The following is a 27895-nucleotide window of genomic DNA, read 5'->3' on the forward strand; positions in this document are numbered from 1 at the left end:
TACATACTTCTTCATTTTCCGTACAGAAAAGAAACAGGGGTGAGAGTCCTCTGGCTAAAGTAGAAAGAAAGCACAACAAATCTCCAACATGTCCCTTTTGTCAATTGCTGTCAATCTGTCACTTTGACTACTCTAATCAAAAGGTACATTGTATGGGCTGCACAGCAGTCTGAGAAGATGTAAAGCAGGTCAGGAGGGGCATGTGAGGCACAGATTGGTGAGATGGGTGGTATGAGGCACAGACTGGTGTGGAAGGAGGAATATGGGTTACAAGCAGGTGAGGAGAAGGACATGTGGTCTATAAACGGCAAAGGATTGGGCATCTGTGGCATTGCCTGCTGAGGTGGAGAAAACGTGGGGGTATGGATTGGTACTATACGGATTATAAGTAACACAGTGGAAAAAATCAGAGAAGATTAGATTACATTGCTCAACAACATTTTTATTTTGCTTATGTTGCATTTATGCCACAGGCAGGCCCGGCGCTCCCATTAGGCAGCCTCAGGCAGTTGCCTAGGGCGCTGGGACCTGCAGGGCGCCGCTCCCACTGACTAGATTTGAAAATCTAGTCAGTGGAGAAAAGTGTGAGAGAGGTGCAGCGGCGGCCGGGTGCCGACACTGTTTCTTCAATGTCCGCCCGCCCGGGCTGCCCGGCGCATCGCACAGCTGATCACCTGATCACTCACGTCAATGATCAGGTGTCAGATCTTCCCATCGGCCGCGGCGCCTGTGCTGGCAGACAGTGTGAATAAAGTTTTGTAATACCCAACACCCCCCTCCCTTCCCAGCATGCATCGGCTGCTCCACCCCTCTCCCTTGTGGTAAAGAAGGTGAGGAGCGGTGGGCAGCCATTAAAGAAGAGCCTCCCAGCCTTCAGGATCCAAAACAGTAAGTATTTATCTTTTTTTGGGGGGTATTATTAATTAAATTTAATTAATTAAAGTGTGTAGTAAAAAAAAATGTTGGGGGTGAGATTTTTAATTATTATGTCACCCTTTTTTGGTCTATGTTCAATTTAAAAACTATGGTGGTTAAAATAATTATTTTATTGCACCTGATGCTCTATATTTGACTTGCTTAAAGTCAATAATAGAGCATGACGTGCCAATAAAATAATTAGATAGATAGAGCATGAAGTTGCAAATAATATTAATTTTTCTCCCACGTAGCTTGAAAATTAAATATAGAGCATGAGGTGGAAAATAGTATTTTTTCAATGATATAAACATTACTATTTGCCACATCATACTCTATATTTAATTTGCAAAATATGCGGTGGAAAAATGACTTATTTTGCACTTCATGCTCTAACTTTGATTTAAACACTATTGTGGATAAAATAATTATTTTATTGGCACCTCATGCTCTATTATTGACTTGAAGCAAATCATGGTGCTGCAGTGGGGGGGGGACAGAGGACATGGGGCTGCAGGGGGGGAGAGAGGACATGGTGCTGCAGGGGGGAGGACAGAGGACATGGTGCTGCGGGGGGGAGAGAGGACATGGTGCTTCGGGGGGGGGAGAGGACATGGTGCTGCAGGGGGGGCAGAGGACATGGTGCTGCAGGGGGGGGGCAGAGGACATGGTCAAGCAGCAGGGGGCAGTATGCTGCAGGGGGGGACATGGTCAAGCAGTAGGGGGGCAGTGTGCTGCAGGGGGAGCAGTGTGATGGGTCATTCTCACAAGTTTTTGTTCCCATATCTAATACTTGGATACTTCCCCTCTAGAAATCCTGTGATTGCCCCTGGACAGCAGTGGAGTCTGGACAACGTTCTCTATGAAACATCACGGCAGCCAGACCGCTGTAGAAGGTAAGGGTTATCTTTTTTTTTTTTTACCAATAATGAAGTGTGTGAGTGTCTGGGAAGTGGGTATTTGGCGTGTCTTGGGGTGGGGTGGAGGGGGGGGGGGGGCGGTATTTTGAAATTTTGCCTAGGGCGCTGAGAACCCTAGCACCGGCCCAGGGGGCTTCTTATAGTATTTTTTGTGCTGATTTCATATCTATTTTCCAAATTTATGTGGAGGGTAAGATATTTAACTTGCTTTTAAATTGATAATTTTTCAAAATATACACAATATAATATTTGTATAGTTAACTCACCTAAATGTACTTTTAGTACATTTTTATTTATTTTCCTTCTGTATTGGAATGTCCCTTTTTAGTGTTCCCAGTACAACGGTATTAGATTCATTAAGACCTCTCCTACATTGCACTAGTATAAAATAAGTAAGTAAAACAGAAAAATGGTTAAAGCATTGTTTATATTTAAATAATGACTCCTCAGACATCTCTTTTATCACTTTATTAAAAATATTATGCCCAGTGGATTACATAATGTAAGAAATTTATTTTAGATAAAGTGATATTTTGTTAACCTATTGGGTGTGTATTTTATTTAACTACTTATTATATATTGGTACAAGCAGGCTCACCTGGCATTGTGCGTATATGATTTGTATTTCAGTGTTGATATATTAGCAAATTATTTTGTAAATAGACCAAAAATAGAATTTAGAAAATAAAATTTGTTGCTTTGTCTTGTTTTGTTATGTTATGTTATTTTTTAACGATACAAAAAGTGAGAATAGTAAACATTCTCAACACATAAACTTGAACTCGACTTATGGATATGAAAAGATACACCTTCTAAAAGGCACATGTAAAGAAAATATTAATTCTACCTAGGATGCATCTCTAAGGAGCGTGCTTTGCTTGCGTGTGTATGCCCTTACTGTACTGCATTTGCAAGTGAACTTCCCTGGTCTGCCTCTCTAGGTGCAAGGTTCTGAAAGTATGTGATATATGTAACGCTAAATACTAGTTCTTTAAAGCACACTTTTAGTTGGAGCAAATGGCTTTCAATCCAACTCTAAATGAGGACTTACTTGTATAATATTTATTACAGCTTTATTGGCAACTGTTTTCGTATCTTTAAATGTTTGTAATTGTTGCTGGTTCATTACTGTGGTTTATTAATACCATGTGATGAGACTGAGCATTGCTCATTACAAATACAGTGGTTAAATATTGTTCAGATCATTACTGCTCCAGCAATTGGGGGATACAATTAAAGGGAACATTGTTTACAGTAAGATACCAAGAATATTAAGTTAATCATGTAATGTTTCTTCATAAGGTATCATTTCAAAACATATTTAAATGTCGAATACACAAAGCTGGACGTCCACAAAGCACAATTACCTAGAAAACTGACTACAACTTCACTACACTACACTGCAATCATTCTGCAATAATATAGCAACATTTGTGATTTCCTCCAACAGTGAATGCATCAAGAATTCCACTTTTATGAACATAAAGAGTGAATTCAATTGGCCGTGATACTCTCGAAGGTAACACGGCCTGCACACTATTGCTGTTACTACGGTAATGGTGTGCATTATTACCATTAGTATGGTCATTTTTAACGCTGATTTTTGCTTTCTGTTTGGGGAGTCGTAAGCAGAAAACCGGGTTAAAATTACTGTATAAAAGGTAATAGTGCGCAGGCAGCATTACTTTCGAGAGTAACGCAGCTAATTGAATTCCCCCCAAAATGTGTGATTATGCATTTGCATGATAAATATGAAAAATATAGTGAAAGTGTAAAAATGTCTCTTTAAAGTCCAGGGGGTAAAAGTATCAAAGTGCGAGTTTGCCATCGTGTTTAAATCGCGGCAAATTTTAAAAAAACTGGAAATGTATCAAGCTGCGATTTTGACACTCATGTTCAAAATCGCTGGTCATCTCTGGCGATTTTGAGCGATGTAAACACTCCCGAGTTTAGCTAACTCTCCTGTGTTTGGCAAACTCTCCTGTGTTCTAACAGTGAGTTGTAAACACATCACTGTTACAATGACCTGTCATACTGCTGCCAGAGTTCCGGCAGCTGTTAAAATGTTAAAGAACAGATAAAAGTTTTTTTAAAAAAACCTTGAATTTACTGTATTACAGGTTACGCAAGTAGCGTAGAGCATGTGCAATGCTCTACGTTACTTGCGTAAGCGCTAAATACAGTATTATGTGATTTCCCCACTAGCGTGGAAAAATACCATAATACAGTAGTTAGCTCTTACGCAAACGGCGTAAGAGCATTGCAGCTAGGACCTCCTACTAGGTAGGAGGTGTTTGCAGGGCCTCAAGTTTATTTTTTTTAAGAACTTCAATCAAGCCTAAAGAGTCGGGATGTTACAAATATGTGCCCCTTCTGGGCGAAGAGTTCCTGTTGGAAAAGATTCCCTTATGGAGGTACAAATGGCTGGGACTGGGGCAAGCCGGCAAGATGGATTTACAAATACTTAAGGACAGGACCAAGCCATCAAGAAAGAAGACATCATCGGTAAGTATTTGGGTTTTATTATTTTTAATAAATACTTGTGGTTTAAAAAAGGGTGGTTAGTGTCTTTATTGTGGGGTTTATTATTTTTAATAAATATGTGTGGTTTGTATGAGGGTGTTGTGGCTTTGTAAACTTTTTTCTTTGTGGAACTACAGGGCCCAGCAAGCCAGGGATGTCAGGGCATGTTGGCACTTGTGGTTCTCCAAGTGCCAACATGCCCTGGCTGCCGTGGGTATGCTGGTGCTTGTAGTTATACAAGCACCAGCATTGCCACATTGTTTTTGGCAACCTGGCTGGCTGGGACTTGTAGTTCCACAAACAAAATTGGTGTCAGTTTTTTTTTTTACTACTTTACGTCGTATTACCCTACTACCCACAGCCCAGGGGTAGTAGGAAGAGCCCAGGTGCTATCAGCACTGGGCTGGTTCTTTCTAGGGGGGGGCCCGTTCGTTTTTTTCAGCGGACCCCACTCCCTAGGGAATCCAGCCCAGCGCTGAACAGTCTAGGGTTGGTTAGTCATAATGGCAGGGGGACCCCTGCCGCGCGTCCCCCTGCTATAGTGCCGCCAATCCTGGCTGGTTTGCCTAGTGCTGGTAAAGTGAAAATCGGGGGAACCCCACGCAAAATTTTTCCCCGATTTTCACGGGACCAGCACTAGTCAGGCAGCACTAGGGTTAAGCATAAATAGCGGGGGGACCCCACGCTTTTTTTTAAAAAAAAAAACTTTTATCTGTTCTTTAACATTTTAACACTGCCAGGGCAGTGTAACAGTGATGTGTTGATACAACACGCTGCTATCAAGCAGCGTGTTGTATCTGGCGTGTTTAGAAGCAAACTCTCCTGAGTTTGCTTACTCGCAGCTTCATACATTGTAGACTTGTATAGCTGCAGTGGCAAACAGTGGTGAGTTTGATCTCTGGCGATTTTGCAAGTAGCGATTTTGACAGAAGCAGAACTCTGGCGATTTTGTATGAAAACTCAGCTTCATACATCGGCTAGTTTCAACTCTCCTGAGAAAATCGCTGGAGTTGCAAACTCGCAGCTTGATACATTTACCCCCAGATAACAGTACTTTCACTTCAGTACCACAGTCTTTGTTAATTTCTTAATTTTTAAAATTAAAATACTGCTTGTTGCAGGTATCATTTATGTCCGAAATCATAACTCCCATCATTCTAATATCCAGGACAGGGGACATGGCCACTCCCCCAGAGAGCTGCCTAGGCTGTCCCTTAGATATCTCCCTTCCCCTCCCAGCATTGCAGCACCAGTAGCAGGGCGACGGCACCCGTTCATTAAATGTAAGATATCTCCCAATACTTCCACCCATGGGACAAATATGTTTGCAAGTGAGACAGCTGGACAGAGCCCCAAAATTGGGACTGTGCCGCCGAAATTAGGACAGTTGGGAGGTATGCTTAAGTTGATTATGTAAGTGAGAGAGCAATGGGACTTTATTACAATTGTCACATTTGTGTGTTGTAAGTGCATGGGTATTTGTGCTCATTTAAATGAGATTCCATCCATCAAATGAGCTTGGTTAGTATAAAAGCTGTCCAATTGAAAGTATTTCTGACTACTGGCACTTTCTGTGCACCTGTAATGAACAGTACTTTTGTGGATAGAGGTGATGGGGTGTGTGCCTTGCAAGATGCACTCGCTCTATCCCTCAATCGTATTTTTTTATCCTAATGCACAAAACAAGATCTTGATTTTGCATGGGGGCTTAAAACAAGGTGTATAAGAGTATCTAACCCAAATTCAGCTAAAAATGCCCCGATCTACAAAGCAGGAGATTCCTGCCTTTGCAGTCTGCAGACGCTGAATCTTGAGACTTGTAATTATAAAGAGACATAGAACAAGTTTACTGGACAAGGATTGGTTGAAGCCATTGGAAATCCCTTTAAACGTAATGCATGATATTGCACTAATAAATGCAAGATGTTATTAAATACTGTAGTAATATTTTTGAAGAAGGTCTTAGCAACTTTATAGGGCCACCTCAGTCAATGCAACTTGCATTGCTGATCCAATAATGTATCTACAAGTTAGACATAAGCAAACATTTAAAAACCATTCCAAAAACATACTAGTTGGTTAATTGGCTGCTATTAAAATTGACCCTAGTCTCTCTTTCTCTGTCTGTGTGTGTATGTATGTATGTATGTTAGGGAATTTAGACTGTAAGCGCCAATGGGGCAGGGACTGATGTGAGTGAGTTCTCTGTACAGCGCTGCGGAATTAGTGGCGCTATATAAATAAATGGTGATGATGATGATGATGATGGAACATTCACTTCACTCCACATTTGGGATAGGTATTTTATACATTTAGTGGAATTTGTATTCCACATAGAACACCCTCTATCATGTTTTTCACATGGAATTCGTGCTAGACTGAATTGCATAATGAATTGACACAGTAATTATCCCAACTCTTTATATACAGTAAACTAAAGCAGAACATGATGATTATATGGCAGGAACTGTGTACTTTTGCGAAACAGCCTTTTTGAATCACTTGAAATTCCATTGCCACTTCACTGATGTCTACTATATTTGAAATCACAGAATGCTGCAATTATTCAAAGGTCAAATATAGGTGACTTAGTGCATTATGAATTAACAAAGCCTGCCAATTGCACTTGTGATGCCTCTTCATATGGCATTGGTGATGTTCTAAGTTACAGTGTACATTGAGGCTATAAAGCCTAATCACTTATTTTTCAAGGGCTATGAGTACAAGGAGGAACTGTCCTAAAATTCATAAGGAAGCTATTGTGTGGTAAAGAAATTGCTTTTACTCAGTACAAATTTTGCTTTTATAACTGACCACAAGTCTCTGTTGGGACTAGAAAAATGGGCATAAAAGAAATCTAACCTTGCTATTAAATGCTGTAAGGAAGAGGTCAGCTTTTATCTCAACCCCACAGTAGACTTCAATGTAGTGTAAGGAGGATTTTAACTATGCATTTTCCATTTTATAACCAGCTTGTAATGAGCTCTCTGCTGTTTGGGTCCTGTTCATTTGCTCCCTCTGTGTATTACCACTGACTCCTGATCTCCTGTGTCATAATCTCTGGTTCATTAGAACATCCTTGATTTCTGACTATGATTAACTCAAGGCAGACTGTTGCATCATTCTGCTTCTGTCATTACGCCTCTGGAGGAAATCTCGCTCCCTGGCTGACTTCCTCCACTTTAAATTCATACTCTCTTCTTTCTCCTCTGCCCTCTCCCTCGCTAAACAATCCTTCTTTAAGTCCCTCATTTCTTCTCAGTCCTCCAATCCCCGCCGCCTCTTTGCCACCTTCAGCTCCCTCCTCTCCCCCCCCTCCACCTCTGTCCCGCCTTCCCTCTCCGCTTCTGACTTTGCCACTTTCTTCTCTTCCAAAATTAAGGCCATCAGACTGAACATCTCCTCCTCCCCTTCTCCCATCACCCTCATCGCTTCACCTCCCCTAATCAACCAACTCTGGTGCTCCTTCAGCCCTACAACCGGTGAAGAAGTTCGCTCCCTTATTCTTTCCTCTCCACCCTCTACCTGCCCTCTCGATCCCATCCCCTCCCACCTCCTTCGCTCTCTCTCTCCAACGGCCTGCTCTTACCTAGCACACCTTTTCAACCTATCACTCTCCTGTGGTGTAGTAGCCTCCTCTTTTAAACACGCTCTTATCTCTCCTATCCTCAAAAAACCCAATCTTGACCCGACCTCTCTTGCTAATTATCGCCCTATCTCTCTTCTCCCCTATGCCTCCAAATTACTTGAGTGGATTGTCTGCAGCCGCCTAACCAGGCACCTCACGGACAATTCCCTCCTTGACCCTCTCCAATCTGGCTACCGCCCCCTCCATTCTACTGAAACTGCCCTGGCCAAGGTTACTAATGATCTCCTATCAGCCAGATCCAAGGGTCACTTCTCCGTACTCATCCTCCTTGACCTCTCTGCTGCCTTTGACACCGTGGACCACCCCCATCCTGCTGCAAACTCTTCTCTCTCACGGCCTCTCTGGTTCTGTCCATGCCTGGTTTGCCTCATACCTCGCTAATCACTCCTTCTCTGTATCCACGTCTGGTTCTTCCTCCTCCCCTTACCCTCTCCCCGTAGGAGTCCCTCAGGGCTCTGTTCTTGGCCCTCTACTCTTTTCACTCTACACTTCCTCCCTTGGTGCTCTCATCTCCTCCTTCGGTCTTCAGTATCACCTTTATGCTGATGACATTTAACTCTATATCTCCTCTCCTGATCTTTCCTCCACCCTCCTCGCTTGGGTATCCGACTGCCTCTCCGCCATCTCCTCCTGGATGTCTGAGCGCTTTCTCAAAATCAACATCTCTAAAACTGAACTCATTGTCTTTCCTCCGCCCAGACTCCCATCTCACCATGACCTCTCTATTGTTGTCAACAACACCACCATCTCCTCTGTCACCCAACTTTGCTGCCTGGGTGTCACCCACGACTCCTCTCTCTCTTTTGCCCCCCACATTCATTCCCTTGCCCAAGCCTGTCGCTTCCAACTACGCAACATCACCCGCATCCGTCCTTTTCTCTCTCAGGATGCCACCAAAACTGTCATACACGCACTCATCATCTCCCACCTCGATTATTGTAACCTCCTCCTCACTGGCCTCCCCCACTCCCCCCTCTCCCCCCTCCGCTCTATACTCAATGCGGCTGCGAGACTCATCTTCCTCTCACGCCGCTCCTCCTCTGCCTCCCCTCTCTGCCTTGCCTTACACTGGCTCCCCTTCCCCTACCGAATCCTTTTCAAACTTCTCACCACCACTTACAAGGCTCTCTCCAACTCTACTGCCCCTTATATCTCTAACCTCCTCTCCATTCACACTCCTGCCCGCTCCCTGCGCTCGGTCAACGACCGCCGCCTCTCCTCCAGTCTTATCACCTCTTCCCACTCCAAAATCCAAGACTTTTCCCGTGCAGCCCCCCTTCTCTGGAACGACCTCCCTCGTTCCATCCGTCTCTCTCCTACTCTGTGCTCCTTCAAACGTGCACTCAAAACTCACCTCTTCCTCAAAGCCTACCATCCATCTACTTAACCCCCATCTCCTTCCTTTAGCTCGTCCTCCCTTCTCTCCTCTTGCCTCAACTGGCTCCTCTTGTGCCTGGTCTGTTTACCCTCCCTTAGGATGTAAGCTCGTATGAGCAGGGCCCCCTCCCCTCCTGTCTCCATACCTGTTCTTCCGCTCCGTCTTTACTGCATATGACTAGCCGGAGTTTCTGAAGTATTGGTACTTTTTGTTCATTGTTCTGTATGGTTTCACCCTGTATAGTCTACTGTTAGTACTGTGTGCGGCGCTGCGGATACCTTGTGGTGCCTAACAAATAAATGATAATAATAATAATAATTACAGGGTTAATCTTCCATTACTTGCCAGGAATATTAATCTGCTCCCAGCATCCAGTGACTACTACTCTTGTCTGCTAATCTGTTTTAAAATCACATTTACAAGCCACTAACTTATTATCCCATGTATTTAATTTGGCATGAAAGGAATAGCCCAAGACAAGGGGGAGATTTATCAGTGTGGTTTTGCAAACACAACAATTTTCGGTGTGTTTTTGGGAGTTTTAAAATTGCAGATTTGACATCGCCATCCCAATGTTTTGACATTGCAAGAATACAAATTACTAAATGAAAAAGCTCTTCCTGCATGGGTCACATGCCATTTTATGTGAACAACAGAATTCGCTGCATTGCATACACCATTCAGGAGATTTGTGCTTACTGCTTTGAGGTCCTCTGGCAGCAGGCCTCCCTAGTATCTGTGCATAACATGGAACTATGCTATGAATTAGAGCACAGAGCACGTGATGCAAGAATCTTATATTCCAACCAGTTTTTGCAATGGGAATCTGCCCATTCGCATCAGCCCCCTCAAACCTTACTGAGCTTACTCTTACTCTACCTTCTTCCATTGGCAAAGCAGAGGCTGTTTGGACTAGGCGTGGTTGGATAGTGTCAGTTGGGAGTTGGAAGTAGAGTGTGTGGAGCTGAGAGTTGAAAGTGAGAGACAGAGGAAGACGTATGTGCCGATGTGATGCAGTAAGGAAGAAAACATCAGTTGTAGATTAGAAAAACATTGTTAAAGCGTATCATATAAAAAGAATAGCCGTGTTGTAAAGTAAAATCGTCGATAGGCAGAGTGCAGACAGATGGAACGGAATAGCTGACATCGTGAAAGAGACACAGGACAAAGATATATGAACTTCACAAACTCACAATCTAAGTGTTCCATTCATAAAACAGTCACTGTTAACGTGAACCACAAGATAGACAGATACAGAGAAGTGGTCCATAAAGATTTACTAAAAGTCAGTTTCTGTAACACCCGATTGATATGGACATGTTATTGTTATATTTAATGTGGAATGAAATAACCTACCTCTCCGTAACTTTTGAACTGTCCGGTAACTACTTCTAGACCCAGTCCTGATTCATTTGTAAGAGACTCCAATAAAGTAAAATGAATAGTTGATTATTCTGTCACCTTAAACTCTATATAATAGACTTTTATTGATATTGAAATATTCAGTGAAGATCTTTAACTTTTCACAGATTACAGTAATACATAACCATACCAGCTACACAGATATTTACACAGGTATCACAGCAATAATATTAACAGACAAATGGACAACAAAATAGCACAAGACAACTTTCAGCAATCACAAAATACCAAATACGACTTACAACTACTAATCAAACTCTCCTGTTCTATCACCTCAGACCTCTATCAAAGAAAATGAGGAAAGTGTCCAGGCCTTTATGTTATGCTGTCACAATCCTGTTTGTTTTTTAAGGATTTTTTTTAAAAAAAAAACCTACTTTTGAGCAGAAAAATGGAGCTTTGCAGTAAACCACCATTCCATTTTCTTTCAAGTCAGGGAAGGGCACAGGTGTGTGGGTGCACAAGTCAGGGGATGGAACAGGTGTGTGGATGCACAAGTCAGGGGAGGGCATATCATATGTGTGTGTGGATGCACAAGTCGGGAGGGCATATGTGTGTGGGTGCACAAGTCAGGGAAGGAACAGGTGTGTGGATGCACATGTCAGGGGAGGGCATATGTGTGTGGGTGCACAAGTCAGGAAGGGCACAGGTGTGTGGGTGCACAAGTCAGAGGAAGGAACAGGTGTGTGGATGCACAAGTCAGGGGAGGGCATATGTGTGTGGGTGCACAAGTCAGGGAAGGGCACAGGTGTGTGGGTGCACAAGTCAGGGGAGGGCATATGTGTGTGGGTGCACAAGTCAGGGAAGGGCACAGGTGTGTGGGTGCATATCAAATAAACACACAAAGCATAGCCTTAAATTCCACATTACTTGATGCAACATATATTATTCTCATACAACATATGGACATATGAATACATTTCATGAAGTTATAACTGGTTCAGTATCACCTGTGTAATTTTTGGACGAAGTGAGTACTATGAAAGTGAAAGACTTACCACAAGAGTCTAGAGGTTAGTATAGAGACTTACCAGGAGAGTATAAAGACTTTACCACTCTTAGAGACAGTGAAAGATGGGAATGACAGTACACCCTGCATCGTTACCATTCTCTAAGAGCAGGTTGCCATAATAACAGAGAGAACTTCTAGAGAAAAGGCTGTCCGCTTGGTGAAGAAAGCTATCCTTCTGTCAGCAAGATTATCATATGGCAGTGCCATTCTCATAGTGAAGTCTGCCATAGTCAGAAAATAGCTTGCTATGGGTTCTTGTTCAGTTGTAAAAGAGGCAGAGAAAGTACATGTCCTGAAGAAAGGAGAGATACCAACCTAGAGGAAAAAGGAAAGCAAGTAGCTGACACACATGGAAGAGGAGGCTGCAGACTATCCCCATGATTCCAGGAAGAGTACAGGTGGTAAATGTATCAAGCTGAGAGTTTTCCGACGGGTTTAAAAAGTGGAGATGCTGCCTATAGCAAGAAATCAGATTCTAGCTATCATTCTGTAGAATGTACTAAATAAATGATACCTAGAATCTGATTGGTTTTTCAAACCCACCGGAAAACTCTCAGCTTGATACATTTACCCCCAGGAGTATTCCAGTTGTCTGCTGCTTGTCTTGATTCTTTGATGCATTTTCAGGTTACTGCTGCTGATATTGCTGTTGCTCACTTCACATTATAATATGGTGAGAATATTCCAGATCTTTGATTTGTGTTCAGAGAAACATAAAACTTTCCAATGTTGGTCAGTGTCCTCGGCATGTGTGAGTAACCTGCCTAACACTGCATTGCACCACACCCATGACAATATATTCATGAGACAGTCTGTTTGAGACAGAGGTACTGACTTGCATTGTCCTACACAGGTGAGACTATTCCACCCTCACTTCACCCTACCTTAAACTTAGTAGTGCCTACTATTTAAGGGGCTACTTTACTCCAGTTCACTACACCTGTTCAGGAATAGTACCTTCCTGTGTGTATTGAGACTCAAGTTGCCCCACACACTGAGCATACTACTTGCTCACCTAGCCCTTTCCTCACATTGACTAAATCAGGAACTACAACCACTATTATTATTGCTCACCGCATTTTGAAAGGTATCCACATATGCAGATACATTCTTACAGATAACACTGTTTATCCTAACTTAAAACCAGTTGTGGCATTATTTCTAATGCATTTAAGAGTGAAGCCTGATTTGTCCCCGAATGTAAACTTGCACATTTGTGTGATCAATAAGAGGTCCAACTCCCTTCCAAGTGCTAGATTTACTAAGCTGCGGGCTTGAAAAAGTAGAGATGTTGCCTATAGCAACCAATCAGATTTTAGCTTTCATTTATTTAGTACTTTCTACAAAATGACAGCTGGAATCTGATTGGTTGCCATAGGCAACATCCCCACTTTTTCAAACCCGCAGCTTAGTAAATCTAGCCCCAAGAGTTAATTCTAGTATATTGTCACTTTGCTATGTGTGTGTGTTTTTGGGAAGTCAGGTAGAAGTTTCTCAGAGTCAATCTATTCTACACCCTGCAAGGACCCATGATCTGATCGGGCTCATACACAGTAAAGACTGTGAATGACTGAAGTTTTCAATAGCCTGTTGATCATATAAGGTGTTGGGAAATAAATCTAGCATATCCAGACACTTGAAAACTTGAAATTAGCAAAAGTATTTTCTTATCTATACTGCTAATCAACAGTGTAGATAACAGATTATAACACTACATCATGTAGGTATCTTGAAAATATTAAATAAATAACTTTTTGACTGTGCTTTATAAACATAAATGAACTCTCCAAAATGACATATATATTTTTTTAAACTAAAGTAATGGCTCCATAATCTTTCTCCACCCCTCTTCTTTTCCTAAAATATAAATGGAGCAAATAAAATCGAAGATGTGTATAAAAATGATTAAAATGAGTAAAAGTATCTTGTACCAATTGATAGGATAGTATAATATATTGAGTTTCTGGAGTACTTGAGAATTAGAAAACGTGTCATATCATCTTTAAAGACTAGGGGGTAAATGTATAATGCTGCGAATTTCCGGTGGGTTTGAAAAGTAGAGATGTTGTCTATAGCAACCATTCAGATTCTAGCTATCATTTTGTAGAATGTACTAAATAAATGATAACTAGAATCTAATTGGTTGATATAGGCAACATCTCCACTTTTCCAATCCCGCAGCTTGATACATTTACCACTAGATATAGTAATCTGCCCTACAATTCTAGGTTGGTAATTCTGTCCTGTATCAGCCTAAATCTTAGTGCCCACTGTAGTCGTGCACTTAGTGGGGGTTTCCAGTTGCCCGAAAAACACCCCTACTCCCAGCCTGAAACTTGGCCTGCTCCTGCTCACCAGGAGTTCCCACTGCATTTGCATTTTGCCTGTTTAAGCGTAAGCTGCTACAGGACTGACTGAGAAGCGAGCGGCCATTTCTGAAATGTGATTGACTACTATTTTTTATTATCTCCCAATGAATCTGTGTATTGATCATGCTGATGACCATGTGATCACACAGGAAAAGAGCAGAAAAGTCAGAGACAAGTGCAACACAGCAGTCTCAAGATGCATCAATCTTAAAAACAGTAGCATTTGTGCCAGGCAAACACCAGGAATAACATTTGAAAATATGCATGATAACACAGAGATAGCATAGAGATGGGGCTTGACAGTGTTTGTAAAAACATCACTTCACATTCCGCTACTTATGCACAATTTAATAATAAAGTGAAATATCATATGCACAAGAGAGAATAGAGTCTTGACAGTATTATTAATACATGTGAAAATTCATTTTATCAATATTAAATATAATTAAATACAAATACAAAATGACACACAAATTAAATTAAATCATATTAAAACATTGTTTTCCATTTAAAAATTCCAAAGGAAATCTTCTTTCATGCAGAAGTCTAAGTGGAAATGTGATTTAAGTTATGCAGATAAACAAGCATGACTTAATACAATATAACGGCTAATGATTTAAATACTATCAGTTGGAGAGTTCAATACAAAATCAGAATCAACTTTATAGTACTGCTAATAGTCCTCATAATCATTGTCCATCGTTGCAACAGCCCTAGAGAAACCGCTACAGATTTGCCCCCCTAAAAGATGTGTAATGTAGTGAATATGCCCTAATTGTACTATGCAGAGTTGACCAACTAGTCAGAGACCAAGAGCCAAACAATATTTATAGATACTGCAAAGAGTCAACTTTACCTTTTATATACATGTGCATATACATATACAAAGTATAAATAGGTGCATACAGTACATACCATTCTCACATACAGTGAAAATATAACATCATTTACGATAACCTGCTAAGCGAAAAAGAAAGTATCCAACATTGCCAAAATGCTCAGACTAGTCATCAAAACAGTACAGTTCTGCACTTCACAGCTCTTACCTGGCTGCTCTGTCCAAGGAAAGCCGGGTTCAATGGGCTACTTACAGTCTCTTCACAGTAGCTGCTACTGCATCCGCAATCGCAGTGGAGGGAACTGTTGAAGTGGGGATAAAAAAAGTAATAAATGTTCAACAGGCCCCTCAGAACTCTTCATGTGCCACTCTGACCTCCGTACATGCCCATCAGACCTCTCTACATGATAACAAATCTAGCCACTTGCCCCATTCATGCCCATCAGACTTTTTGAAATGCCCATCAGACCTCTTCACCTGTCATCAGATTTCCCCACATGCCATCAAACTTAACCAAGTGCCCCTTGCGAGCCATCAGACCTCCCCACATGCCATCAGATTTTTCCACATGTCCATCAGACCTCCCCACATGCTTTTGACATGCCAGCAGAACTCCTCACATGACCCTTACATGCCCATCAGCCTCCTCACATGCCACCAGATCTCACTAAAAATATCCCTTAAATGCCATCAGACCTTTACAAATGTTCCATTCATGCCATCCCACCTCCCCATATGCCCGTTACATGCAATAAGACCTCCCCATATGACCCTTACATGCCCATCAGCTTCCTCACACACTACCAGATCTTACCACATGCCCCTTAAATGCCATCGGACCTTCACACATGCCCCTTACATGCCATCAAACCTCCCTACAGTCCTCATACATGCCATCAGACCTCCACACATGCCCCATACATGCCAACCATACCTCCCCACATGCCAACAGACCTCCACACATTGCATCAGTTCTTTCCACATACCCATCAGCATCTTCATATGCCATTTTATCTCACATCCCCTTACCTACCGCTCACACCTCCCGCACTTTGCCAAAAATATATGCTTTCCTCCTCCTTCCCTGATTGGCTGTGACACTGCTACCTCACTCTTTTGTGCAGAGGAAGTCACATGATGTGGCTGATCTCGGTCAGTTGAACAGCTGAATGTTTTCTGATTTGCTCTTGCTGGTTCCCGGAACACTATGCTTTGGTGATACTTTTAGCCAGGAGCCACATTTCAAAGCTAAATGAGCCACATGTGTCTCAAGAGCCATGGATTGGCCACTTCTGGTTCTTAGCCAACACTTGGCCACCTCTGCCAAACCCCATTACGCCCCTCCAGGTGTAAGGAGATGCAAATTGAACAATGCAGAAAATAACTATATAGGGACATATGCATATGCTTTTCAGATGTACATGCAAAGTAAGGAAATGCGTATTTTGTGCAAAAAAAAAAGAAATACATACAACTCTAAATGTGCCTGTTAGATACATAGTCTGAGCATACCACCATACATCCATATCATATTACCATATAGCCCCATAATCCCTCATGTCGCCTCTGTGTAGGACCATAGTGCCACAATATAACTTCATCGTGCAGCTCCATAATACCACCATATTGCCTTCTTGTGCCACTATATAGGCCTATTATATAATCATAATAGGAACATACCTATATCATAGCTGCCTACTCTCCCGGAATGTCCGGGAGACTCCCGATTTTCTGGGAGTCCTCCCAGACTCCCGGGAGAGCAGGCATACCTCCCGGTTCCTGGCCCGTATGGTTAGTTGACTGTTCTGGGCGGGGCTCAGTGACGTGGTGTCCCGCTTGGCCATGCACCCAAAAATCACCAGTAAGATCTCCCCTCCCAGAAGGGAGATCTCAAAAGTTGGCATGTATGACCTATATGGATACCATAAAGACTCTTAAAGCCAACACTCAGCCACATAATACAACCAAAGCCCCATACCACAACAGTACTCACTCCTCATGCTTCTTATACGTTATTGTGCCAGATTGTAAAACTGTTTGTAAAATTAAGGGTGCACTTATTGTGAAAATAAAACACCAGAGATGTCTGATCGGATGGAGTTGCCTACAGGATGTGCAACTTTAGCATGTTAACCAATGACAACAGGTAGATTTTGCCAGGCTATTGTCTTTTTTTCTGCTGGGTAGGGCTCAATCCATGATGTTCTGCAAGCACCAAGAAATTGTCAGATTTTAGGACTTTATGATATGACAGGTCTACTTATATTTGTTCCTGGAAGAGAATACATTTGTAGAAATAATGCTGCATGATAGGTTTAATTTTTAGAGTTTGGGGAGCGTGATTTAAGTTTGTTAAAGAGCATCTGTCTATGGCTATGTTCACTGGAAAACAGTATCAAATCTGACATGCTCGTTATGTGACTTAAAAGATCCCAGGAGAAAGTCCAACCTTTTTAAAGGTGGGCAACAGGACCTCTCCCGGTGGACTCTGGGTGTGCCTGGTTTGGGCTTTTAAAAGAACCCTCTATTTAATGATCATGTCAAATTTGGGGTGTAGCTCCCTATATCCATTTAAGCGTGTGATGTGCTTAGAGCAGTGATAAGCAACCTGCATCTTTAGGGGCTGCATGTGTTGCACTCTACTCTTTAACAGGGCTGTGCATTACCCTTAATCTTTGTAATAATTTAAAATAATAAATACAATTAAAGAGACACCTATCAGTATAATCGTATCATCATACATTTCAAACAAGTGTTGCAAAAAATAATAAATAAGCCTGACAATAAAGCAGAAAAGAAATGAGGGCTTAAGGTGAAGTCCTGGAGGGCCGCATGCAGCCACAGGGTTTCCTGTTGCCCATCACTGGTTTAGAGGCACCTTTCCATCTCTAAAGTGTCCCCTTTATAAGTATACTGAAATATCTTAACAGAGGCCAATGATATTGTGTTTTTTCACATCATTAGGTTGTATTGATTTTATCTGTACAGGTTTCATCTGTTACCACAGCTCAGTGTATACAGAATTCGAAATCATAGAAGTTGTAACGCCAATGTGAAGTTTAACTATCAGCTTGTTACTGATGTGCATATCCTTCATTTCTAGCACCAAAAGCACCTCATTAGGTTAATGTTGTTGCTCCCTTGAGAAAGACCTAAACACAATTATTAACATAGATTTAGTACTAGGTTTTATAACTGACTTTATGTGATTTCGGTGGATAATATACTGTAAGTTCAACTGATATTTATGACAAGCATATTTCCAATTTTTGTTGGAGCCTCTGTTTAAATCATATTCTGTGTTGCAAAAGGCTCAGAAATGATATTTGTTGGTTACCTAGCAACTCTAAGGGTTAGATTTTTACTGCCAGACATTACGATAGGATTTTAAACTGAGCTCTAAGAGTAGGTTTTTGTAAGTGATACAGTATCATTTGAGACACACTTGTGTTTGTAGTACATAAACCAAACCATGAAATATTGTGCAATAAACACCCTAGAGGAAAACGGTGTGCTCTCTGCCCTTGAAATGTGACTACGGCCTTGCCGTTGACTTTTAACATTGCAGTTCTCTGTTATGTTTAGGAGGTTTTCTACTAAAACAGGCAGAAGTCTAATTCAACAAAAGTTTTTAGTGAATTTAACTTTCCAATCTACAATGTTATAAACTGAAACAACATAAAAAACCTGAAATAAACAAAATGTTACTTCTGCAGCAGATACGAATATTGCTAACTGCAGTTCCTGGATGAACAAACGAATATATTTGACAATTATTAGTTATCCATTCTCTTGTTGTTGACATTTTCTTTACAGGCTTGTTGCAAAATAATCTTTCCACAAATCTACTTATTAAAGGATTATCAGGCTGAGCCAGGAGTCAAAAGTTTAAATGGCACAACACACAAGCTATGTATCAGAACTAACCTTAGTTAGGAACCGGATACTTGTTTTTAAAGTGACAACAGGAAATTGAACAAGAACAATATGCTGCAACAATTCTGGTACTATCCTACAGAAGCATGAATTAGGTAAGGACCACAAAGGCCCAGTTCTAGGGAAGTAGAATTGCCAGAGGAGCAAGCTGCCCTTGTTTCATTATTTTTCTAGATTTTGTAATTGAGTCTCTTTTTATTATTGTTGTTATATAAAGCTCCCAAGAGTGAAAGAGGGATAGTATATTTGTACCAGATTTTGTACACAGTATTTTACACTCAAAGGAGAGTTTTGGTTAAATCATACTGTATACCAAAAAACATCTCTTCACCATCTCAAAACCTGGCATGACAAAGGTAAAAGAGGTCTAGACATTGCCGATTAGCAAGGCAGAGACCTTACAGCTACAGAATTCCTTTACATGTTCACTGTGCTGCCTGGAATCCACTTAAAAAAGTAAACATAGTGAAAAAAATGAGACACAATGAAAGCTCACCAAATCAGATAATGTAACTCAAAAAGTACCCTCCAAAACTACTAGTTAAAAAAAGTAGGGAACTGATTGTAGTCATCAAAAATAGCAATACCAAATGCAGCTAAATATCATCAGGAAAAGAAGTTGAAAGGCCTACTAAGCAGAAAACCATCAATCACCTATAGGCAACACAGAGTTGGATTGCTACTAAATGGACTGTGAGAAGAGATCTGCGACAGGAAAAATACAGTGGACATAAAACCTACACACCGTAAGAGGGGGAAGTAAAAAAGAAATAGTGGAAAGTTATCCACATATAGATAGTAAAAGACAATTCTGAAAATGAGATACAACTAATAAAAACACCCCAAACCAATGTAACTGGAAATGCCCAAGCTAAAGTTTACTCTGTTCACCACTTCAAATATGTTATACTCCCAAACACTTCCTGATATAGTCAGACTTTTTTCAAACTTTCAATGTAAAAATGAAAAAAAAAAAGCTACATTTTACTGACACAACTTGACAGAGAGATTCACTATACTGTATTTTGTGATATTTTTGGATTATTGAAATGTTGGGAGGAAAAGAGATGCAAATCTGAGTTTGTGGTCTCAGTGAAGAATGAAGTAGAGGCAATGGGGCGGTTGACAGAAGGAGACACACTGGCAAGACAGATAAAGAAATTGTTCAGAACAGTGGGATACACAAAGCTACGGTACCATATGACTAAATAGGTTACATACTTTGACTGATAGTTCAGGGAAACACAATGACAGGAGAGGAGATACATGAACAGAATACATTCAAATATACTATTTACCAGTAAGTTCTACAGAACAGGCACTGTTAATTATCTTCCTCAAGCAGTGCCTTGAACTCCTCCTGACACAGGAGCGGGCCATGGTTATAGGTTCACCATTTCTGTCACCCTTTCTTCCCTCAACAATCAGCATCCACCATAGCACACAAAGGGGGTGGTTTCAGGTCTCTCCAGTAATAACACATATCACAACTTAAGAAAGCTGCTAGATGTGTGCAATAATATTACCTTATTAAAAAACAAGTAGGTAGGTCCATGTAGGATAGAGGAAGCAGAGCCATTGATCAGCCCCATGGAGCTGACCAAGTAACTTATTTATAAATTAGGGTGAAACATATTTTCATGACCCAGAGAACTTGTACTTTTATTAGAGCATTCAAAAAAAGTTCTCAAAATATCCCTGCAACATAGTGTACTATGTAATTAATGAATGAGGGATTATTTGTTGTTATTTGTTGATTATTTGTGTTGGGACATCCATGACATTCCAATCCCTCTATCGGAAGTGATGATAAATGTTTTTTCTATCAGACTAATTGTCACACACCTCTTTTTCCTCTTGCCTTTGACAGAACTGAATCAGTTGGCGAACTTCTTTAGGCATGACATCAGGGTGCACCGGCAGTGATACTGCCTCCCAGATGGTACCCTCCAACTTGCCAAGATCAGCAAACTTTTAATGGCTTTCGAAAGTGGCAGACTGGGCAAATTCAAAGGCAATTATTTGGAAGAGATGCACATTGATCCAGAAGGTAAGTTGGAAATCTTGTGTCTGATGACTTCTACCTCGGTCATTTACATATCGGTTTCTTTTCAGAACCGGTCCAGCTACAGAGCGACAGGTCGGATAATGAGCAATCCCCTGTGACAGAGGGACAAGTGGTCAAGCAGTTGGTAGACACTTTCATGTCAGAAGAGATGCAGTCTAAGGACCCAGCAATATCAGTGCACAGCCAAGGCTTCCATAGGTTGTTATAGCACACAGTTTCCTTAGGCAAAAGCACTTTGCCTTCTCTGTACTTCGCAGAGTCATAATGGACTGTTTTGCTTCCTGTCAGGTTGTAAATAATGCTTCGAAAAACCTGGGACAGAGAGGAGATCCAAGTTGTAGAGAAGCACATGACCAAGTTTATCCAAACATGCCAGGTACCTGGAAAGTGTGGCTGCAATGCATGCATCATAGCTAAACCATTAGCACTGAAATATCGGAACTGGTCAGGGGTGAAATTCTACATAAAGACTTAAAATAGAGATCAAACATGTTGAAACGTTACGCAGTGGTTGATCTGAACTATAACCTCCACAGCTAGGTGTCGGTGTATACAGGCGTGTGGATGTCCTCAGACTGTCAAAATAAATGAAACTTTCCCCAACATGCATTCCATTTCAGTACTTGGAGCAAGTCAATCTGTAAATCTCAAGTGGTGACAAACAGCTCCTACACATACCCATATGATTTGTTCTGTTAATAGGTCATTAGGAAAGGGGTGTCACATATTCTCTGACCAGCTCTGTGAAATTGGTGGCGCTAAGAAATAGATGATGACGGTGGTGGTATAGGACCTGTCCATAATGGGGATGACGTTGATGATATTTGGCCAGCTGTGCATGTATTTCAGTATATAGAACGGACAATCCCTACTTTGATACTTCATTTAAATTGGGTTGGGTCCTAATTTCTGATGCTGTAAATACAAACGGAAGAAATCCTGATGTGAGAATGCCGACATGGACAATATTCTGACAGTCAGATTTCAGACGTAATGAAAATTACACGAAATATCTCTACACATAATATTGTAACTTGTATACAATTCCTACAGAAACAAAACCTGACACAACAGATGCCTATAATGAATATTTTCAACACTACAGAAATCCTGAACCACAGAAGCCCTACTTGGATATATTCCCAAAAAAATTAAAAAATCTGATACAACAAATGCCGAAAATCAATGTTTCAGACACTTCAGAAATCCCAACACACAAAATCCATACTTGGTGGCATTCCCTGCAAACTAAAAATGTCGACCTATAAAATTATGAATCTAACAATGCTGAAAATAGAAATCCCGACAAGATTAATATATTAACATATCAAAAGCTAATGTACTTACCATAAAAACAGGTTAAGTAAACTGTTAGTTTACAGGTTAGTTAAATAAATCCCTTTAATTATTATGTAATTCTATATGTACTAAATATTATAGATGAGCGGGCTCGGATTATCGCAATCCAAGCCCACCCGAACAGTGCGGATCCGATGGCGATCCGAGCACTGTTCGGGTATTTCCGGCGGGGAGAATCAGTGAAAGCGAGGCTGAGCTCCAAATCCCGCTGTCAGATTCTCGCGAGACTCGGATAGTTTAAATTCCCCGCTTGCCGCAGCCATCTTCAGTCGGGCTCAGATCAGGAAAGAGGGAGGTTGGATTTTTTAGTGGTGCTGTCTGTGTCCTGTCACTCTGTCCTGCTGAATCCAGTGGTTACTTTGCCCTGTGCTCTGTCCTGCTGAGTCCAGTGGTGCTTTGTCCAGTGCTCTGTCCTGCTGAGTCCAGTGGTGCTGTGTCCTGTCCTCTGTCCTGCTGAGTCCAGTGGTGCTTTGTCCAGTGCTCTGTCCTGCTGAGTCCAGTGGTGCTGTGTCCTGTGCTCTGTCTTGCTGAGTCCAGTGGTGCTTTGTCCTGTGCTCTGTCCTGCTGAGTCCAGTGGTGCTTTGTCCTGTGCTCTGTCCTGCTGAGTCCAGTGGTGCTTTGTCCAGTGCTCTGTCCTGCTGAGTCCAGTGGTGCTGTGTCCTGTGCTCTGTTCTGCTAAGTCCATTGTTATTTTAAAATTATTTAAAAATTATAAAAAAAAATATAAAAAAATGATACAAAAATAATTTTAAAAAATTATACAAAAATCATACAAAAATAATTTTTAAAAAATATAAAAAAATTATAAAAAAAGTATAAAAAAAATTTCTACTGCAATATATAAATACATTCACTGTTCCTGCAGTCCAGAAATATTAGTACTCCAATATTTAACTACGTTCACTGTTCCTGCAGTCCAGAAATATTAGTACTGCAATATATAAATATATTCACTGTTCCTGCAGTCCAGAAATATTAGTACTGCAATATATAAATACGTTCACTGTTCCTGCAGTCCAGAAATATTAGTACTGCAATATATAAATACGTTCACTGTTCCTGCAGTCCAAAAATATTAGTACTGCAATATATAAATACGTTCACTGTTCCTGCAGTCCGGAAATATTAGTACTGCAATTTTTAAATACGTTCACTGTTCCTGCAGTCCAGAAATATTAGTACTGCAATATATAAATACGTTCACTGTTCCTGCAGTCCAGAAATATTAGTACTGCAATATATAAATACGTTCACTGTTCCTGCAGTCCAGAAATATTAGTACTGCAATATATAAATACGTTCACTGTTCCTGCAGTCCAGAAATATTAGTACTGCAATATTTAACTACGTTCACTGTTCCTGCAGTCCAGAAATATTAGTACTGCAATATATAAATACGTTCACTGTTCCTGCAGTCCAGAAATATTAGTACCAGAGATTAAACTATGTTCACTGTTCCTGCAGTCCAGAAATATTAGTACTGCAATATATAAATACGTTCACTGTTCCTGCAGTCCAGAAATATTAGTACTGCAATATATAAATACGTTCACTGTTCCTGCAGTCCAGAAATATTAGTACTGCAATATTTAACTACGTTCACTGTTCCTGCAGTCCAGAAATATTAGTACTGTAATATATAAATACGTTCACTGTTCCTGCAGTCCACAAATATTAGTACTGCAATATATAAATACGTTCACTGTTCCTGCAGTCCAGAAATATTAGTACTGCAATATTTAACTACGTTCACTGTTCCTGCAGTCCAGAAATATTAGTACTGCAATATTTAACTACGTTCACTGTTCCTGCAGTCCAGAAATATTAGTACCAGAGATTAAACTATGTTCACTGTTCCTGCAGTCCAGAAATATTAGTACTGCAATATATAAATACGTTCACTGTTCCTGCAGTCCAGAAATATTAGTACTGCAATATATAAATACGTTCACTGTTCCAGCTGTCCAGAAATATTAGTACTGCAATATTTAACTAAGTTCACTGTTACTGCAGTCCAGAAATATTAGTACTGCAATATTTAACTACATTTACTGTTCCTGCAGTCCAGAAATATTATTACCAGAGATTAAACTACATTCACTGTTCCTGCAGTCCAGAAATATTAGTACCAGAGATTAAACTACGTTCACTGTTCCTGCAGTCCAGAAATATTAGTACCAGAGATAAACTATAATGGAGTACCAAACTTTGGAGGATAAAGTAGGGAAAGATCAAGAACCACTTCCTCCTAATGCTAAAGCTGCTGCCACTAGTCATGACATAGACTATGAAATGCCATCAACATCATCTGCCAAGGCCAATGCCCAATCTCTTAGTAGAGGGCATGTAAAATCCAAAAAGCCAAAGTTCACTAAAATTAGCAAAAAAAGAAAATTAAAATCATCTGAGGAAAAACGTAAACTTGCCAATATGCCATTTACGACACGGAGTGGCAAGGAACGGCTTAAGCCCTGGCCCGTGTTCATGACTAGTGGTTCAGCTTCACCCAAGGATCTAAGCCCTCCTCCTCCCCCTCTAAAAAATTTATAAGAGTTAAGCTGTCATCAAAAACACAGCAAACAACTCTTCCTTCTAAAGAGTTGTCATCACAAATCCCCAAGGCGAGTCCAAGGGTGCTGGTGGTTGCGAAGCCTGACCTTCCCATCACTGTACGGGAAGAGGTGGCTCCTTCCACCATTTGCAGCACGCCCTCTGCATATGCTGGAAGGATCACCCACAGTCCAGTTACAGATTTGGCTAATGAAGGTGTGAATGTTGTACACCGGGAGGAGGATATTGATGTAGCTGGCGCTGAGGAGGATGCTGATGTGGTTATCTTAAATGAGGCACCAGGGGGGAAACAGTTGTTGTCCATGGAATGAAAAAGCCCATCGTTATGCCTGGGCAGAAGACCAAAAAATCCACCTCTTTGGTCTGGAGTTATTTCTATCCCAATCCGGACAACAAATGTATGGCCATATGTACCTTATGTAAAGCTCAAATAAGCAGGGGTAAGGATCTTGGCCACCTAGGGACATCCTCCCTTATACGTCACCTGAAGAACCTTCATAATTCAGTGTTTAGTTCAGGACCTGTAGCTAGGACCGTCAGCAGTCCAGGGACACCTAAATCCCTTGGTCCTGTTGTATCCACACCAGCAACACCCTCCTCGTCAATTTCCTCCACGATCTCGATCAGAGATAGTCCTGCAGGCCATGTCACCGGCATGACTGAGTCCTCTTCAAACCAGGATTCCTCCGGAGGATCCTGCAGCGGTACGCCTACTACTGAGACTGCTGCTGTTGCTGCTGGTAGTCGGTCATCTTCCCAGAGGGGAAGTCGTAAGAACGCTACGTCTTTCACTAAACAGTTGACCGTACAACTGTCGTTTGCCAAGAGCACAAAGTACGACAGTAGTCATCCTATGGCAAAGCGGATAACTGCGGCCGTAACAGCTATGTTGGTGTTAGACGTGCGTCCGGTGTCCGCCATCAGTGGAGTGGGATTTAAATGGTTGATGGAGGTATTGTGTCCCCGGTACAATATCCCGTTGAGATTCCACTTCACTAGGCAGGCGATACCAGAGATGTACAGAGAAGTACGAAAAAGTGTCCTCAGAGCTCTGAAAAATGCGGTTGTACCTACTGTCCACTTAACCACGGACATGTGGACAAGTGGTGCAGGGCAAACTAAGGACTATATAACTGTGACAGCCTACTGGGTAGATGCATCGCCTTCCGCAGCAACAGCAGCAGCTATATCAGTAGCAGCATCTTCCCAACGCCTGCTCGTTCCATAGCAGGCAACGTTGTGTATCACCGGTTTTAATAAGAGGCACAACGCTGACAACCTCTTAGAGAAACTGAGGGAAATAATCTCGCAGTGGCTTACCCCACTTAGACTCTCCTGGGGATTTGTGGTGTCAGACAACGCCAGTAACATTGTGCGGGAATTACATATGGGCAATTTCTGGTAAAGCATTGCAATTCCACAAAGCATGTAGCTCTTGTGGATGAAGCCCTTCGTACGCTTTGCCAAGATCCGAGGGTGGTCACTCTTTTAAAGTCAGAGAAATACATTCTGGCCACCGTGCTCGATCCTCGGTTTAAAGCGTATGTTGTGTCTCTGTTTCCGGCGGACACAAGTCTACAGCGGAGCAAAGACCTGCTGGTCAGGAGATTGTCCTCTGAAGAGGACCGTGACATGCCAACAGCTCCTCCTTCATTTTCTTCCACACCTGTGGCTGCGAGGAAACAGCTGAGATTTCATAAACGACCCACTGGCGGGGATGCTGAGAACATCTGGTCTGGACTTAAGGACCTGCCAACCATTGCAGACATGTCTACTGTCGCTGCATTGGATGCTGTCACCATTGAAAAAATTGTGGAGGATTACTTTGCTGACACCATTCAAGTAGACATGTCAGACAGTCCTTATTCTTACTGGCAGGAAAAAAAGGCAGTTTGGAAGCCCCTGTACAAACTGGCTCCATTTTACCTGAGTTGTCCCCCCTCCAGTGTGAGCTCCGAAAGAATTTTTAGTGCAGCGGGGAAGCTGGTCAGTGAGCGGCGAAGGAGGTTGCTTCCGCAAAACGTTGAGAAGATGATGTTCATAAAAATGAATTATCAATTCTTCAATCAAGACCAGCACTGGCTTCCAGAGACTACAGAGGGACCTTTGATTGTGGAGTCCAGCGGGGACAAATTGATAATGTGTGAGGATGAGGCAGTACACAATGAAGGGGGCTAAGAATCAGAGGATGAGGATGAGGACGACATCTTGCCTCAGTAGAGCAAGTTTAGTTGTACAAGGAGAGATGAATAGCTTTTTTTGTGTGGGAGCCCAAACAAACCAATCATTTCAGCCACAGTTGTTTGGTAGGCCCTGTCGCTGAAATGATTGGTTTGTTAAAGTGTGCATGTCCTATTTCAACAACATTAGGGTGGGTGGGAGGGCCCAAGGACAATTCCATCTTGCACCTCTTTTTTTTCTTTGCCAGCTCATTTTGTGGGGGTCCAAACAAACCAATCATTTCAGCCACAGTTTTGTAGGCCCTGTGGCTGAAATGATTGGTTTGTTAAAGTGCGCATGTCCTATTTCAACAACATAAGGGTAGATGGGAGGGCCCACGACAATTCCATCTTGAACCTCTTTTTTTGGCATTATGTGCTCTTTGGGGCCTAGTTTTTCAAACTGCCATCCTGTCTGCCACTGCAGTGCCACTACTAGATGGGCCACGTGTTTGTGCCGCCCACTTGTGTCGCTTAGCTTAGACATCCAGCTACCTCGGTGCAACCTTTTGGCCTAAAAACAATATTGTGAGGTGTGAGGTGTTCTGAATAGACTGGAAATTAGTGGAAATGATTGTTATTGAATGTTATTGAGGTTAATAATAGCGTAGGAGTGAAAAAAAAAAAAAAAAACAGTTCTTTAGCACTTTTTCTGCTTTTTTAAAAAAAAAAATCAGAACCCAAAGCCCTAAGTCAGAACCAAAATCTTGAGTGGG

General features: G+C 41.5%; 1 long non-coding RNA gene across 1 annotated transcript in view; it reads left to right on the forward strand.

Moving 5' to 3' along the window:
* Positions 1-808: 808 nt before the first annotated feature.
* The window catches only part of LOC142101602 (uncharacterized), a 159546-nt gene continuing 132459 nt past the window's right edge, over positions 809-27895 (forward strand). Inside the window, exons 1-2 of the long non-coding RNA XR_012679068.1 lie at positions 809-888; positions 1728-1811. This is a non-coding gene — a long non-coding RNA (uncharacterized LOC142101602). The remainder of the gene's footprint in view (positions 889-1727; positions 1812-27895) is intronic.

The sequence above is a fragment of the Mixophyes fleayi genome, chromosome 9, assembly GCF_038048845.1.
Source record: "Mixophyes fleayi isolate aMixFle1 chromosome 9, aMixFle1.hap1, whole genome shotgun sequence".
Classification (NCBI taxonomy): domain Eukaryota; kingdom Metazoa; phylum Chordata; class Amphibia; order Anura; family Limnodynastidae; genus Mixophyes; species Mixophyes fleayi.